The sequence below is a fragment of the Tympanuchus pallidicinctus genome, unplaced genomic scaffold (genome assembly GCF_026119805.1).
Source record: "Tympanuchus pallidicinctus isolate F22 unplaced genomic scaffold, pur_lepc_1.0 scaffold22, whole genome shotgun sequence".
In the NCBI taxonomy this organism is placed as follows: domain Eukaryota; kingdom Metazoa; phylum Chordata; class Aves; order Galliformes; family Phasianidae; genus Tympanuchus; species Tympanuchus pallidicinctus.
The window spans coordinates 5,012,131-5,029,233 of NW_026294739.1; the positions used below are offsets into that span (position 1 = coordinate 5,012,131).

A 17,103-nucleotide genomic window follows, 5' to 3' on the forward strand; every position below is an offset into this window, starting at 1 on the left:
GAAAGATCAGTGGCTTCCAGACTTTCCAAGAAATTACATTTAACTGAAAGGCATTTTTCAGTCAAGGTACTGAGGGCACCAAAATCCACCAGTAAGCTCTACATGTAGGGAGAGCCACGCTGACAGCAGAAGAAATACATTCACACTCACTTTTCCCCTGCAGCCACCCACCAGGAATGCAGCCTGTCTCAGTCAGCACAAGGAAGGAGATGCCAGCCTAACAGCCATCCCCACCTCGCGCTGCACAGCAGTGCTTGGCAGGACCACAGCACAGGGCAGTGCACCCATCCCACCAGGAGCAGGCTGCTCATCGGGCACAGCACAAAGACTGTAGCCAAGACTGAGTGTAATGACAGCCCACCTGACGTACAGAAATGCACAGAGACCAGCCTGCCCATACATCTGTCCCCTTACTGCTGCATGTTGCCTCAGCCTCGAGCTGAGGGCTTCAGCAGAGGGTTCCAGCTGCAGCAATCCCATCAACCGGCAGGAGCAGTGAGGCACTGCCCTTGGAAGAGAGCAGGCTGCCTTAACCACTTCATGCAAATCCAGCAGAATTTCTGATGGCACCCTACACTTGTATAAACACAGAATGACTTAAGCTGAAGCTTCAAACGCATCCTTTCCTCACCATTAACTATATTTACAGGTTCTTTTGATAAGGATGACTTCCAATTAAAGCAAATCAATAACAGTGTGGTGTTTCATGATAGCAATAAGTGTCAGCTATCAGCTAACACACATCTTAGAAATGCCATCTTTGCTCCCCACACCATAAAAATGAAAGGATCCAGTGTCTACAACATCTACAATACAAAAAAATAAATATACTCCACATTGCAATAAAAAAGTTTGTGATGTAGATGTAACAAAGTCGATTCTATAGCAATGTTTACATAAAACACATGCTTAAAGCCTCTTAAAACTTTTTAACTGTAGTGCTTTTCTCTAATAATTTAACTTCAAAAGCGTATACTTAACCCATAAATCTTGACTGTAATGCAAAATACTGCTTTGAGAAAAATACCTCAGTAAAGTATTAAAGAGACTTGTACTCCTATCTCCTCTAATCCAGTATCTCAAACTACCATTTTTTACTGGGATGTGAGAACTGAAAAAAAAATACACTTTTTTTTTTAAATGAGGCTGTGTTGCAGCTGTTAAAAAAACACACCATTACACTCCATGGCTTAATCATCTTACACACATCTAGGAATTGCTGATGTTCAGCTAAATTGTCGTTTACCACACACTTTTCTTGCAAAGCTGAGCTTGGTTTTCTTTTGTTGTTTTCTCTGCTTCTCCCACGAGGACAGCTCAGGGAATTGGCATGCAGCTCTGCGGCAGGTTGGCCATATGAACTCTATTAAAAAACTGATTATTTCCAGTTGTTACAGATCAGGTGATAACCTCCCTCAAAAGAAAATGAAAAAAATGAAGAGACTCTAATTAGTATCTAATAAAGAAGTGGGGCTGTTCCACTGCGTAAACACTGACTTAGAATAATAACAGAGGAGACTCAACAAACAATGCTTTGTTTCTCCTTACAGCCAGCGATAACTGCTCCAGGGGCTTGCCCCTCCCAGCACTGGAAGCATGCAGATTACTGCAATAGTGTGATACAGCTTTTCCATACCCTGCTAAAATATACGAAAAGCACGTATCTGGAGCACAGTTTAAAAGGACAAGCTGACGCCCCACTCCCCACACCTGGCCTGAAACAAAACATTTGGAAACAGGTCCTTCTGGGCAGACTGAGCACATCGCAGCCCCAGTGAGACAACTCCCAGCATAACCTCCACGCAAATGCATCCAGGCAGTTCCTGCAGGTATCTCTGCACCTGTGACATCACCAGCAGAAAGCTCAGTGCTGTCAGGGTTTTTCTCTCACTGCTTAGACTAAAAGCAAGTTCTCTTCCACCTGGACGCTGTACTGATGGAACCAAATGCTGCTGCAGTTGATTCACGACTGGTTCATTCAGTAGCAAACAAGTAATTTGGATGTTAGCAAAGTGCTTTGCACTTAACAACTGATAGCAAACAAATGCATTAGAATTATGGCTACTGAAGTCAGGCACTAGGAATGAGTGCTTGCATAACACATTTATTGCCAGTTCTGCATTACTGCTGTTGCTTACTTCATGTTCTTTGACAGATATGGAGACACTAGGAACCCTACTTATCAATCTGCCTTTACAGTGCGCAGGAAAAACAATCTGTTTCCCACTCTGGGTCTGTATTGATCAATTCCACACCCTCACACACATAACCTTCCAGATGTGAGCAATCCTGCAGAGCTGAACCATCTTTCCAAACCAATACGTGCTCAGCACATGCCAGGTTCTGTACATTTCGCCCACTTCAATTCATCCCATCTGCTTATATCCTTTCCATCTAGCTGACTGTGCTTTTCCAGAGTTTCAAATTTGCCCTTTTCCTTTCAGTTTTTCCTATCTGATGCACACTGCAATGATATTAAGGGGACTTCTACTAAAGAACCAGCTTAACTCTATTTCTTTCCATAGCGTTAATCCAAAGCGGCTGGCTGAGTGTGACCTTTTCTAAAGTATTTGGCAGAAGCCTCTCAATTGTCAAGCTATTTTCCCAGTTTTGGTCAGTGTTACTTTTAAAAGCTGGTATCAAACAACTTCTGTTACATCTGATCAAAAATACTCTCTGGTTGAGTTGACATCCTTTAGTCAAACCCCTTGACACTGCAGGAGACAAAGTACGTGGTGGAAAAAAACACACAAAAGTCTGGTTTGTGTCCAAAATTCCACCAAGTCGTAGTGAAATAAGCTGACAAAAATCAAATCGTTTTAGCAGTGTTGCCCAAATCACTGTTAGGAATGATTTTCTTTTGTGATCAGAAGGTAGACTGAAAGCAATAATGCTCTGTCTGGGCTTGATGTAGTCTGCTATAAATGCAAAGAGACACCATCTCATCCTGCTGCCCTGACACCTCCTGTGGCCTTGGCACAAGCTGAGCAAGTTGCTCGTGTCTTGCAGCTTTTATTAATCACCAATTGATGCGTTGGTTCTGGGTACTGGGGTGCAATCAGGAGACCAGGTCAAACGTCTTCTTATTGTTGCTGCTAAACCCTTGCTATTTTAGAAGATGAAGTATGACAGATCAGAGAAAGGAACAAAGACTTTTATTCATGGAAAACCTTACTAGCCATCAAAACAAGTTATATGAGAGATATATGAACACATATCTTTATATCATGTGCTTAAACTAGAAACAAGTTTAAAAATCTCATTGTGCCTCGCAAACTCCCTTCTCCCATTCATTTTAGATGACACATCGTGTCCTTTTAATCCTATTCATTTTTAGGTGACATATGGTATCTTTTTCTTTTTTTTTTTTTCTTTCTTCCTTCCTTTTTGTCTCTTACCTCTCTGTACTCTCCCCATCCCAAGGCTTCTAGGCTCCACATTCATTTACCACCACACACTGGATTCAGAGACGCAATGTGCCAGGTTCTGGTATCTGGGGACCCTGGCTATTTCCAGCTAGGAAGGCTGGAAGAGGCATTCCCTTTCTTGCACCCCCATAAGTAACAAGCTGCCCCAGAACAGAGGAAGTAGCAGCACATTCACTTGTGGCACCTATTCTTGCCTGTATCTTAGAGATGATGAAAATATGACTACGCAAGTATGCCATGCGTTACTGCAGCAGAGTAAACCACAGCCTAAGAGACCGAGTCTGGCTGCGGAGCCTGGGCTCTCACCACATGGGAAGGCTCCTTTCTAGTTCACGGATCACAGTGATGTGCTTCAGAGAACAGGTTTATCATACACAACGCCCACCCTGCTTCAGTTGCAGGTGTCTGCCTGTCTGGGGGCCAAAAGCTTCAACTCTCACTGTAGGCCCCACCGCCCCAGCGCAGCCACAGTCAGGCTCTCTGGTCCAGCTTTTGGGCACAGATGGGCCCAAACACCAACATTCAACCTGGAAGAACCGTGCAGAAGAGGCAAGTAACCCAAAAGGAGCCCCAGAAAAGAGCATGAGTGCAGGCAATAGCTCCCTAAGCAAGCCATGTTCAAATGTCCTCTACAGCAAGGTAATAAATGTTAGTTTAATGCAGGACACAAATGAAAAGATTTGTCAGAAGCAAAATTCAGAAGGAAGAAGGCCATTTCCTTTGGTGTTTGGAACTAGACCAAGTAAACTAAATGTGTGAGGGAGAAGTTCAATGGACTGAATGGGGCTGGGGAGAAAATGAGTAAAAGCTGCATGAGTGCTCAGGGCCATCAACACTGGGCAGCTGTGTTAGAAACCACATTTGCTCACTTGCAGAATGTAAGTTTTGAAGTCACCCAGAGCAGCTGTTCAGTGAAGCAGAAAGCAGGTTTTGTGACTTGGAAAGAAATAACAAGAAACAAACTTGTCACTGGATGGAGCACTGGTTACAAGGACAAAAGCCTCTAAAAGGGGTAACAGAAGTCACAGCAGCCGCTTGGATTAGCATCCATGCAAAGGAACTGAATCTCAAGCAGATAGGTACCTTTGAATGCTTCACTGTTAACCATAAACAAGTTTATACCCTCAGAAGATTGCAATCTCTCTTGCTATACAGGAAAGAAAAATTGTTTCTTTTAGAGGAACTTGGAGTTACTCAACAAAATTAATCTTCTGAAACAGGAAAACCCTGCCAGCACAGGTGGACCTATAATACTGCCTGTGCAGCTGGGGAGCATGAAAAATGGGATTTCCGTGCTCTCATCTCCCTCACCAAAGACAAAGTGCAAGCAGCATGTAGGTAACACGTGCAAGTTGCAAAAAGAAACAAAACCAGGCAAATGAAGAACTTGGAAGGACTACAGAAGTCACTTAGAGCATTCATGAGAAAGCTCACTACTCTATTAATTTCTTCGCCATCAAAATGTTACTTGGATTGGAAAGAACAGACATTCCTTTTTACTACTCACTCATCTGCAGTGTTTTAATTGCAGGCACACGTGGAAAGAAAGGGACATACGCAGCTATTTTCATGGCTTCCCATTTCTGTGTTTCTAAATGGAAGCAAAATGACTGAGGGACACGTGGAGGTGACGTACTGCATTGCTGCTCATCGGGTATGCCCCGTGCTCTGCTCTGAGCTGCAAGTTCAGCTCGGGAGAAACTGTATTTGTCACGATGGTTTATTTCAAGCTCCACAAACCCATCTGCATTGAAAGAAGGGTAGAAGGTTGATTTCAGGGGAACTAAAAAAAAAAAAAATCTGCGAAGAAAAGAGTGAACCAAGTGATAGCAGCACAGCTTTGTTTAGACCAGGGAAAGTTCAGTAAGGCAGCGATAAGAGCTGTTCAGAGTGCAACACTGAATGGTACGTTTCCATGAGAAGAGCAGCACTCCCACTATTAAACAAGCTGAGTATTTCTAACTGCATGAAGCGATGCTCTCACATCTCTTGCCCACACACCAGTAACTCAACCAAGGACTCATTTCCTTTAGCTACAGCTACACAGCCACCACACCCAGCCATTGAGGGAAAAGGTAGTTATTGTTAATGGAACAACACTGGCTACTGGTAAGGGTGCTAGAGGAGAGCAAAGTGGAAGAGAGGATGAAAGTTCTTAAGCAGCTGCAGAACATCAAACCCACAAAGCTGGGAGCCTTAGGGACAAGAGACTTTTTTCTTCTTCCTTTCCTACAGATACACGAGTAACTCCTGTTTGGAATATTAGAAGGCTAACTTATCTCACGTGAACCTTTCACTCAGTAGGTTTGTATTTGCATTATTATGCTGCTTTCTCATGAATTTGTGTTTTATTGCTCATTTTCACAAGCTGCTAAGCTCACAGGCCACTTCAGTAGTCAATATTGTTACACAGCAAACACCTGCTTGGAAACGACCTGGAAATGCATATTTGAGACAGTAAAAGGTAGAAGACTACACAGCTTTGTATTTCAACAGGCACAAAAGTAATATATAGTTGCAACAACAAGAATAGAGCCCTTCAAAGCCTCAAAAGCAATTTAACACTCACATATATGTTGACAATATTATGTCAGAGCTGTGAGTAACCCCACAAAGGAAGCTGTAGGTAGATCAGAAGTGCAGGTTGGTCTGAAAAATACATATCCTTTTTGCCAGAATTAATTACATTCTCAGACTAGCCTCTGTGATTCAGGCTGCTACCTCAACACTGACAGTAAACACATAGGAACAGTGGCAAACAACCTTCCTCCTGGCCATATTGCTGAGGGAAGGCATTTAACTGAAGCAGAAGACCAAAATTACCCTGTGATTTCACAGACACATCCTAAGTCTTAAGACAGACTGGTAAGACAGAACTTGCTGCAGTAATTCAGTGGTGTCATAATGTTTTCTGTGAGATGAAATGAAAGCCCTGCTTTTTGTTGCTGTGTTAAAGAGGAGGCAGACATTTTATTTTAGATAAAAAGTCATTCTGAACTCCTGGCAAAGGGTTGGGTCAGTTCTGTAAAGAATTTTTGTCAGCTAGGGCTTCTATGTGAAAGATTAGTAATAACCAAAGCCATCTTGTACAAGCAGAAGTAATGCTTGTTGAATTTACCATCACCTGCAAGACTGGTTATGTTAATAGTCTCTCATATTACGCCAAGTAGACTGAAAATAATAGTTAACAAACAACCCTCCCACTGAAGTTTCAGTGCCAATGTTGTTTTCAGTGATTAGAATAAATTAAAAATGCAATCCCAAATACTCAGGATTTAAATACAACTTCCTTATATCTGAGAAACTTCCATGAAAAAATAATAATTAACCTCTTTCTCACAGCACTAACCTGTCAGGGGTAATGGAACTCCTGGATGACAACGTCTCTGGGGAATTTCAGTCTCAACATTTCTTAATTAAAGTCCATTCTGTTCACAAAACGGAGAAGTGAATGCAATGTATGTTCCAGTACTGAGCTTTGCTGAGCCCTCACAAATGCTCAGGATTTACAAGGTGGGAACCAGGGTTGTGCGATGCCTTCAGAAATTAAAAATAAAGAAATAAGAGCTTAGCTGACGTGATATTTAGGGGTTATTCATTAGATCCTGAAGGCCATCTGTCTCCCTGGGCAAGCTCTTTCCTCCTCCTGTCTGAATTAGCTGCAAAACAATGGTCAATTGGTAATGTCTCAAGCCAGCAATAAGGAATGTCTGCAAGGACGCAGGATTGTGAGAGAGGATGAAGAGGAAGAGAAGGAAATTGCAATAAAGCAAAAGATGGAAGTGAGGAAGGTCAGAAGGTTGTTTATGCATTTACAACATCTCTAAAATAGAGTCACACCCTAGAGAGATGCAGGTGGCAAACAGATTTCATTAGAAAAACCACAATGGTTCAGAGCCAAGATCCATTTTTGCCAAGCATCCTGTTTCCAGCACTGCTCACACCCAGGTGTTGCAGAGGAAGGCTCCCAGCCACCCTGCTTGACTGTCTTATATGAGACCAGCATAGGACAGGCCTGAAAGGTTTTGCTAAAATTTGCTACCAAATTAAAGAAATACTGCCCAAAGCAGAAAATAAGGTCTTCTATTTGAAGCCTGCCAGACAAGGTCATAAAGTTCACAACCAGATCAGGAAATTTCTGATAATGACACTGAATCCAGCACACAGTGTGCCAACACAACTCCCAGGTCCTAAAAACACATATCTTCCTCAACAGCATGGAAAAGAAACCTGGGCACTCACTGCTCTGTTTGCCTTGAAACTGAGCACCTGATGTACTGAAAGTATGGGAGTGAGTCGAGCATGACGGCAGCGGTATTGCCACACACAGCACGTGGGCTTCTGGAGCAAAGCGCCAGGATTTGTGCAGGCCCCTCTGCATGGGGAAGGAAGAACTGCATGAGGGTGACAAGGCAGTCAAGGATGCTGTTGAGTCAAGAAATGAGTAAGATCAACTGCACTTGTATCTCATGGCTCCATTAACTTTGGAACTTACTAGCTGCTGCTTGACGTTGCTCAAAAGAAAGTCAAGATGTTTTTCTCCTCAAAATGGTGGCATTAACAGAGCACATGCTTCACTGCAGCTGGGGCTTGGCATCCTTGGACCGGCCACTGGAGCCTCCCCTGTGCAGTGTGAGGTCAGTGGGGAGGTTGTGACACAGCTGGGACACACAGCCCAGGAAGGCCACTGAGACAAAGCTGCCAACCACAACTGCTCAAAGATATACACACACACTATAGGCACTGACAAAAATTACATGCTTTATTTTAAAGTTTTCTGGAAAGTGGTGTGGTGATCGGGTCTACTTCTCACCATTCCTGGGATCCCTAGAGATCACCAGTGCCAAGGAGGAAACCCCTTACACCAGGACACTGAACAACAGAAGCCAGACCCCAGGGCTGCCAGACTCCTTCCATGCTTGGGAACTGCACACATGTAGCTATTCCTTCTCCATTTCTTCTCCTCTCTGGCATCCCAGCTCTGGTACCCACCCACCATTGACTTTTGACTGCCAAAAGTCAATGAGCTCACAAGCTTCCACATGGTCTTGACATAAAATGTCAGCTCTTTGCATTGCATGTATGAAAACGTTTACAGGAACATCACATACAAACATTCAGTGTAGATTCTGACCTGAGGGCAATGCATAGCCCAGAGCACCTCAGCAGCTTTCTGAGCACTCTTGCAGGTCAATGTCTGCAAGAAGTAAACAAGGCCACGTATGCGCACACAGACACGGCTCTGCTCTTATCAGGCCCCTCCCGGCCCGCTCATGCCTTCAGCGGGTCACTGCCTGCCATAACCTCCAGCACAGCACGCTTGCCAGTAAAACACAATGGTCTGAAACTGAAAATACCTCTGGTCCAGCAAGGACCCAGCCAGCAGTCTGTCCCTCCGACACTCAGGGCAGCTCATACCATGAGCCACCGATTGCCTCAGTGCTCGATGGGAGGGGAACAACGCGGTGATTAATTACAGCAGGAGAAAACACCTTGCCACACGAGATAACACTCATGCTTTGTATTATTAAAAAGAGAGAGAGAGAGAGAGAGAGAGAGCGCTTACAGCTCAGGACAGAACACGGGGAAAGCACCGAAGGGAAAAAAAAGCTGCAATGTTGTTTGACTGGTGAACTCCCACCAACACCGCGGAGATGCGAGCCTCGCCCGCTGCCGGCCCTGCCGGAACGCTGCCCCGCCGCTCCTCGGGAACGAATCAGCCTCCGCGGCCGCATCCCCTCGACGCTTCTGACTCCGAGCACCTCCCGAGGCGCAGCTCCCCGGGGACAGGAACCGTGAGGCCGCCCAGCCAGCGCCCTGGGGTAAGAGGGCAGTGCTTTGGTGGAGGTGGGGGGGGGAGGGGGAGGAGCGGGAGGCCCCGGGTAGTCCCGGGGTGGCGAGAGGGGACGGAGAAGCCCCGCGCAGCAGCCGCGGCGGAGGCGAGGCATGGCCGGCAGCCGCACGATGGGCACCGCCGGGCATCGTAGGAAACGCCACCCGCCTGCAGCCGCCGCAGCTCCGAGAAGAGACAGCGCTCTCAGGAGCCCGACTTTCCCGGGGGCAGCCCCAGCACCGCGGCCGTGAGTGCCGCCGACCCGCGCCCACCTCCTCCCGTTGCCCCCCAAGTGCCCCCGGGCCGGCACTCAGCTCAGCCCACGCGGGGAAGGACCGAGAAACGGAAAAGAAAGGATCGCAGCTCTCCTACCCGGCTCCGCTGACGGGGCCGCCGAGCTCCCGCGGTCCCGCACCGACAGCGCGTCCCCGCTGCAGGCTGCCCGGCGCCCAGCACGCCCCGCCCGGGGGCGGCCCGCCTCGGCCGCCTCCTCCCTTTCCTCCTCCCCTCCCCAGCGAAGCCCCGCCGCGGCAGAGGACGCCCGAGGACTTAGTCCCCGGCGCGGGCACCTCTCCGACCCGCCCTGTCCCAGAGGGTTTCACGGAGGTGTCCCGCTGCCGTTGCAGCCTCGGCAGCCCTCGGGCTCACCCTCGCACCCCCGGAACCGGTCCCAGCTGCCGCTCTCGGGTCCCGGAGGTGGATGAACGCGAGCTGACAGCCTCGCGTACATTGTAGAACCCGCAGAAAGGCTTAATGACAACTTTCGGACATATAAGGCCGAAATAAAACCGCTAAGAATGTACTAACGGCGTTTTTAAAGCCTGGCATTGCTTTAAAGCTTGGTAAGGGTAACAACTCGCAATGCGTAGCAGCCCGTCCCGCAGCTGCGCTGCTCTCACAGGAGCTGAGCAGGAGCTGCACGCGCAACAAAGCCTGGTCTCTGCTGGTGCCATCGGGCATCAACCCACACCGCGAGGAGGCGCGCCCTGCCCTTTGCTGCTCCCCCCATCGCCTCTGCCTTGGTGCTGTTCGAAGCTCCCTTTCTGCAGGACAGATGCTATGGATGAACTAACCCAGGCTGAAACAGAGCTTTTCACAGCTTTTCCTTTCTTTAACACCCGCGTTCTTAAGGGAAAACGGCCATATCGTGCCAGTTTCTTACAGCACTGAAGGGACAAGGATCGCTTCTGGATGTGGAAGCGGTGGTTCAGTAACCTCAACAGAGACACCCACCCAACAGCTATGTAACTCCAGAGAAGCTGCAGCGAAACACAGCGGCAGCTGAGGAGAAACAGCTCTGTTCCAGACTTTATGATGTACCCTGGGCCAGTCAGTCCCAGAGAAGTGCAGTCCCTTTGCATTTATATCCACATCTAAATTCACGGACTTTGAGAGAGGCAGCTCATCCTGACTGCCTTTTGGCAGCATTGCTGCAGCAGTTTTTATGGTATCTGCAGGTTAAGCTTGGTAAGGAAGCTGCTTCCTTTTGACACTGGTAGGAAGCAAAACAGATTAATCTGCACCAAGGGAGCTCGTGTGCCACATCACGGCCAGAGAACGGCCAGCACTGAAGGTACCGATGGCCCAACTCACTCAGCTTCTTTTTACCTTTGCTGTAAAGAAATCCTGGAATGTCCCTGGCCCAGCCGAGTGTTCCGGGCTGCGGGCAGCTGCCTGCCCTGCCCACCGCAGTTTCCTCTTGCCTCACCATCACTTATCAGCGCAGTTAGCATTCTTCAGATCCTGACAGCCCTAGCCTCTCCCTCCTCACCTCCGCGCATCCTTTGTGTTCCCATCACTATTAGCGCTGCCTTTATTCTCTTTGCTCTTTTTTTCACTCTCATCAGACACCTCGAGGAGAGCAATTTTCCTGGAACACGGCTTACTGAAACAGGAGGTCTTGCTTCATTATCTGAGCAAGCAAAGGATCCAGGAGCCATTTACATACTTTCTGTTAAGAAGGGAGAATGTTCCTGCGAAGGCCACAAGATATTGCCTCGGTGCTGTTCCGCATTTCGAGCTTGTCCACGCTTGCCCAATTGTAATTGTGTAACGCCATTAAACACACTGTTACCATATTGTTATTGGCTGAAGGAAAGGCAGCTCTGGGCTCCTGAAGCCAGCCCTGGAGGAGATACTGTCAATAGGTATTTCCAGTCGATTTCTGTAGATGTTGCAAGCAGATTAAGGGAGGATCTACAAGTTTATGAGTTTTATCCATTAAAGTCAAGTGCTATGGACACATACTGATCTATTTTCATGCACACAAAGATCAAAGCCTCCTGCAAACGTCAGTTGTTTCATGCTGACCCAGACGAGGCCCTAACGCAGAAGCTGAAAGACTGCAAAGCCAAGACCTAAAGCACAAGACTCCACAAGTCCTTCTGTAGCCATACCAAATCTCAGTCCTCACATGTGGAAATTGTTCTTAAATTGGGTTTTGAGCACATTCATATCCTAGCAAGATGCTGTTGGAAATGGTACAAGTTCCGTGCAGTTCTACATGCAATGCTTTATCAGCTGAACATTAAAGAGGTGTTTCTTCATCTGGCTATTTCTGACTTGAGTAGCACTGGAAAGAGAATACACAACTGCACTGAACAGGGCATGGGCAGCTGAGAAAGTGGGGAGCCATCCTCTGATACAGACACAGGACAGGGAGGAATAACAAATCAAAGAGAAAGAGATGCAATCATAAAGCCCTTGGGCATGGGCAAGTTTGACAGAAGCACTTCTGGTGCTGGCACTGCTGGAGGGCGGGAGCTCACTTCCTGCCCGTGTGCAAGGGAAGGGCTGGCTGAAGGAAGCACTAGAAGCTGGCCTCAATCTCCACTATCAGTTGCTCCATCTGCTCTCACAGAGCAGAATCTGGGGTGTGAGCCCCAAGGCTAAGGTAGCTCAGCTGCCCACTCAGGGACCTTGGGAGTCAGGCAGCAGGGCTGACAGATGCACCAGAGGCATATGAACTCCTTGTCTCCTGCGCAGGTCGTAAGTGCTGAGGTAAGTAACATTTCATAGAACTAGGTACTGCACAAGCAAGTCATAAATAACCATCCCCGTACTACAGACCTTGCAGGCTGAGAGGAAGCCTTGCACTCACAGCCCCATCCATTAACAATGTTGACCTTGAAGCAGTCCTGACAGCAAGGCTGCAGAGGAACCAAGCAGCAGAACATCTGCATGTAGCTGCATTCAAGCAGAAAGGCAGCCCTCCGGCACGTCCGACCCAGGATTGCCGACTGCTGCACAATTGTGCCGTGCTGCACAGCCAAGAGCAGCACCTCTGGGAGGGCAGCTCGCATGGGGCCACAGAGTGCAGCCTCACCTCTTCTCGACCCCACAGCTCAGCCAATCAGCACCGTGAACTTGAAAACACTGCGCTGGCACTAGCAAAGAGCCAGTTTACTCACCTGTGAGCTTCCCCCGTGTGGCACCTGGCTGGGCTGCTTCATCGTCAACAGTTTCTTGATGTAAAATGGCACTCATCCTGAGAGATGCTAACAAGGTGTTTTCTTCCTCCTGCAAAAGAGGGAGGACAGCTGTGGGGTTTACTTTAACAGTCACCATCTGTAAAGTCACTGTAATGTCTGAAATATTTTTCTACTTGTTCATTATAAGGTCTACCAACTGCTACAGAATAGCAAGGGCTGTAATAGCAGCACTGCACATAAAGGATAGCTTTAATTACGTGCACAATATCTATGTGAATCTCAGATAGCATCTTCCTCATAAAAGGCGGGGTTGGATTGTTTGCTTCTTATCCTCACAGTCTGGAATTTGATTGCTTCTTATGATGTAATATTCATTTGGCTGGGCTTTAGTTAATTACTTAGAGGGGTAATTAAATTAACCTTGCTTAAGTTTTTGTTTGTTTGTTTGTTTCTGTTTTTGTTTTACAGAGGGTTCTTCAGCAGTCCCAGCCTGTTCAGTTAAATCCCCAAGCACTGGAAAGTAAGCTCACTGTGACAGTGCTGCCAAGTAACTCAAGTCACTGAGAAGTGACGTGGCTTACCCAAGCTCTCAGCTAACTCTGTGGTTTGCTTTTAACTGTTCTGCTATCATAACTGTGCTAAGCAGTCATTAGACTCAGCGCAGGTAAACAGATCAGGCCCTTGCTGAGTCAATGGCACAGTCAGGAGAATTCCAACATCCTGCCACAGACAACGATGCTTAAGGCACACTACAAAAGGAAATGAAAGTCTTCAACTTTTCTGCAGGAGCAACTTCCCCTGATGTGGTCTAGCCAACCAGTTTTGACTATGGCTTGGCTGAAAAAACAAATGTTACTTCCAGATGAACACAGCAGTCATGGAATAAAATCATTTGCGTGACTATGACTATTCCAGAATACTGCACATATAAAATCCAATGTGATAGGTGCACTGGGAAGACAGAACCAGTCTCACAGACCACCAAGATGAGAGCTACCAACAGCTTTGGCTCAGTTCCTCACTATACATGCAGCATGAGACAGCCTTCATTTCTCATTTCTCCTCCATAAATTAATCAGCAAAGCATGAATCAAACTCTCCCTCATCACTTCAGGAAGAGGTTTCTTGCAGATGCTCACTTCCAGCCAAACAACAAGGGAGACTTTCAGTGTGGGCCATGTGAACACATACCTGGCAATGAGTTACACAAGCATTTGCTGAGACAGCACTGGAATGTCAGCAAACAGGATCTTTGGGTCTAACCCCAGCTTTGGAGGCAGCGAGCAGCCTAAGTCATCACAAACAAGATACCCAACCACACCAACATGCAGATTTGTTTTGAGCAAATGGTGAACCTCCCTGCTTTAAAAGCCATGGTTTTATTCTCTGTTCTGCATGCAGCCCACTTGCAAGCAGGTTATCTGCAAAACAGGTGAATGACCTTGGCCTCCTTAAAGGAAGGATAACTGGCTTTTAAGAGTACAGACGCCAGCAGAAGCAGTGGAGCATGTGGGTCTAGACATCATGGACTTCTGGGCATTGGTAAACACTAATACATTTCTCCCCCTGTACTGTTTTCTCTCATCATTCTGTGGGCAGAAGAGCTGCAAAATGGGTCAGAGCCACATACAGCACATGACACTTGTGAGCCCTGACCTTGTGGCCCATAAAGTGATAGTCAATTGTAACACACACCAACCCTGGAAGCAACAAAGACACCACCCAGACCACAAAAGACTTCAGGATGAGGCCCAGTTATCTGTTTATTCTGTCTTTTTTTTTTTTTTTTAAGTTGGAAAAAGCAAACCAATGACAATTAAAGCTTGTGAATTCTCTGCCATGTACAGTCATTCCCTTTGACCCATGCACTTCATGTGCTTGTTGATGCCAATGCCCTGTAACCGAGAGCTGCTGCCGTCTGTCACACACAAGTCCTCATTATGTTGCATAACAAATTACCTTTGTTGCCTAAGAGAATGGCACAGTGCATTTTGTTGTTGCCTCACATAAACTCTAGTCCTGAGAATTCCACTCTGCACTGATGCATCGCTTCTGTCTGACAAGTGCTTTATTTCTGTTGTTAAGCAGCAAGCTTCATGATACGCAGGCAGCCACTGATCCTGAAAAACAAGTTTAGAGATACATAAATACAGCACTATTATGTCTGCAGAACAATCGGCCACGTGGATTCTGACTGCTGCCGTAACGCCGGGCTTAGAGGCCGCAGTTACATCCTGGGAGACAGCTCTGTGCACTCATGGCTGGCAGTCACCTGATGTTTTGGTTTGCAAGCAAAAAAACACTGTCCTAAAGAAACAAAGAAAGTGGCAGAACAGCAAAGTAATTTTAAACCAACAAAGAATTCACTGTGCTTGCGTTTTCCGGTTATCCTACTGCTATCTTAATGTATTTAAACTGCATTATCTGTTGTTTTAGTGTTGAATTATTGCTTAACTGAACAGTATTAAGTTGCTAATTTTTATAGAACAAAGTGTTAAAAACCTTACCAAATCCATCCATCCATGTGATTACAAGATGTTAGACCTCACCGGAATCTTCTTCTGAGTCTTCTTTATTTGTGTTCAGCACATATTTCAGGGGAAGAACAACATTTATTGCCAGGCTTCTAACAGTGTTCCCTTTTAAGAAAACGTTTTGGTTGGCAGCTTTTCCTGCTGGCTTATGACCAACACTCTCTATAAGTGGAAAAATAGTGGTGATATCTACAGGCCAGATTTTGCCACTTCTTTTAAGAAGTAATGCTATCTTACTTTCACATGTGATGGCTGAACGTTCTACTCGGGGCAATACTAGGAGCCCACTGATGGCTGCTCCCTTCTTTCTCTGGACAAAATCCATAGATAGAGAAAAAAATCCCCAGTCATTACCTAAGCAAACTTCAGTGAAGTCTGAATTGGCCTGTTGGGATAATCTTATATGAGGGTAACGAAATCTGGATGCTGGCTGGTTTGAAGCTACATATTGTGACATACTCTCCTAATTCTTAAAGAAACACATATTCCAATCTCCAATATATAGTTGTCTTTTATATATTCCCCAAATCATCTGTAACAGTTGTATCTGCTTTTTCATCAGCTCTCCTGTGTGTCCTAACAAGCATTGTTTCCACTGCTCACCCCATGTTGTGTGTGGCCAACAGTCATCAAATAAATCATTTGAGACACTGCTAGACAATGGGTGAATAAGTTACTGCTGAGGAATTGGGTTTTGCCTCCATTTACTGGCCGTAGTTAGAAAAACTTCAAGCCAACTTTCAATTACAGGGGATAAAATAGAGACCAGTTCAGTCTGGGCTTTTTAAAAGAGAATTCAATAAAGTAATAAGGCATGGTCATTTTCAGACACTGCTGCTCACAGTTAATGGTACCAATACAAAACCCACCTGGGTATTACTGCAAACAGCTTAGGAAAGCCCTCGTGGCAATGTGCAGCTATGATCAAAGCTGTCAACAAGATGTCTGGATGTCTGAGTTCTTTTTTTCACTGTCCCATATCTATCTTTGCAGGAACCCGAGATACAAGAACACTGCACAGCCAACATTTACGTGAAGTTGTACTGGTACTCTTATAGCTTGTGTAAAAAAGCACGAGCCATAGTAAGCAGCACTAGGAAGGAAGGAAGATGACAGACCTGCCTGCCTCAGTGCTAAACAGCAGCCCTCAAGCTGCTGCTTCATCCAACTTTCAAGGATACCACTGATATGGGGCCTGGAATTTTCAAAGGAAGACTGAAAGGCCAGGACTTGTGAGGTCCTGAAAAAGAGTGGAATAAGAGAAGGCTCAATGCAAATATGCCCCAGAATAAATAGTCAATGTAGTAGATAGGAATTTAGCTCTTCCCTGTCTTTGTGTTTGAGTGTGAGGGAAATGAAGGGAGTGGAAAACTCAATTCTCAGGAAAGGAAATGCATTTTCATGCAGGAATCTACCATGAGTCTAGACAGAGTCTGAACACTAAACATGGGTGGATAGTAACCCAGGTCCTGTAATGCTCAGTGCATTTTGAAACCAACACCGGACTTACTGTCCAAGTGACTGCCGCCAGCTCCAGGCAGTGAAGGCAGCCCCTCACAGCGCTGTGTGCCGTGCTCCGGAGCACTGCTTCCTTGCAGGGACGGGCACAGAGCTCAGGCTCCCTTGCCACGTCTGGTTTCCCAAACAGGAGGCCCAAGTCTGACTGCAATAAAACCACTGTTGATTTTAAGTCCATCACTTGGACACGGAACTCCTAGTAAATAAAACCTCAGAGGAATGTTATCCTCAGAGCCATGGCTGGGCAAACAAGTCCACCAGCTTTCATTTCCTTTCTTGGATGGCATCAGAACTGCTGCTCAAGTCAGAAGGATTTCAGAAGCTGTCAAGGAAGAGAAATATTGTCCTTCTTCCTAGAA

At 46.3% G+C, this 17,103-nt stretch overlaps 1 protein-coding gene across 4 annotated transcripts in view; it reads right to left on the reverse strand.

The window, feature by feature from the left end:
* The window catches only part of PIK3CB (phosphatidylinositol-4,5-bisphosphate 3-kinase catalytic subunit beta), an 89,771-nt gene extending 75,002 nt beyond the window's left edge, over positions 1-14,769 (reverse strand). For 3 of the 4 annotated variants that reach the window (XM_052686976.1, XM_052686980.1, XM_052686975.1), the window contains exon 1: positions 9,634-9,747. The gene's annotated coding sequence lies outside the window, so the exon portion shown is untranslated. Of the gene's footprint in view, positions 1-9,633; positions 9,748-12,671; positions 12,781-14,651 lie in introns of those variants that run through there. The other variant, XM_052686977.1, reaches the window with a different exon arrangement.
* Positions 14,770-17,103: the final 2,334 nt, after the last annotated feature.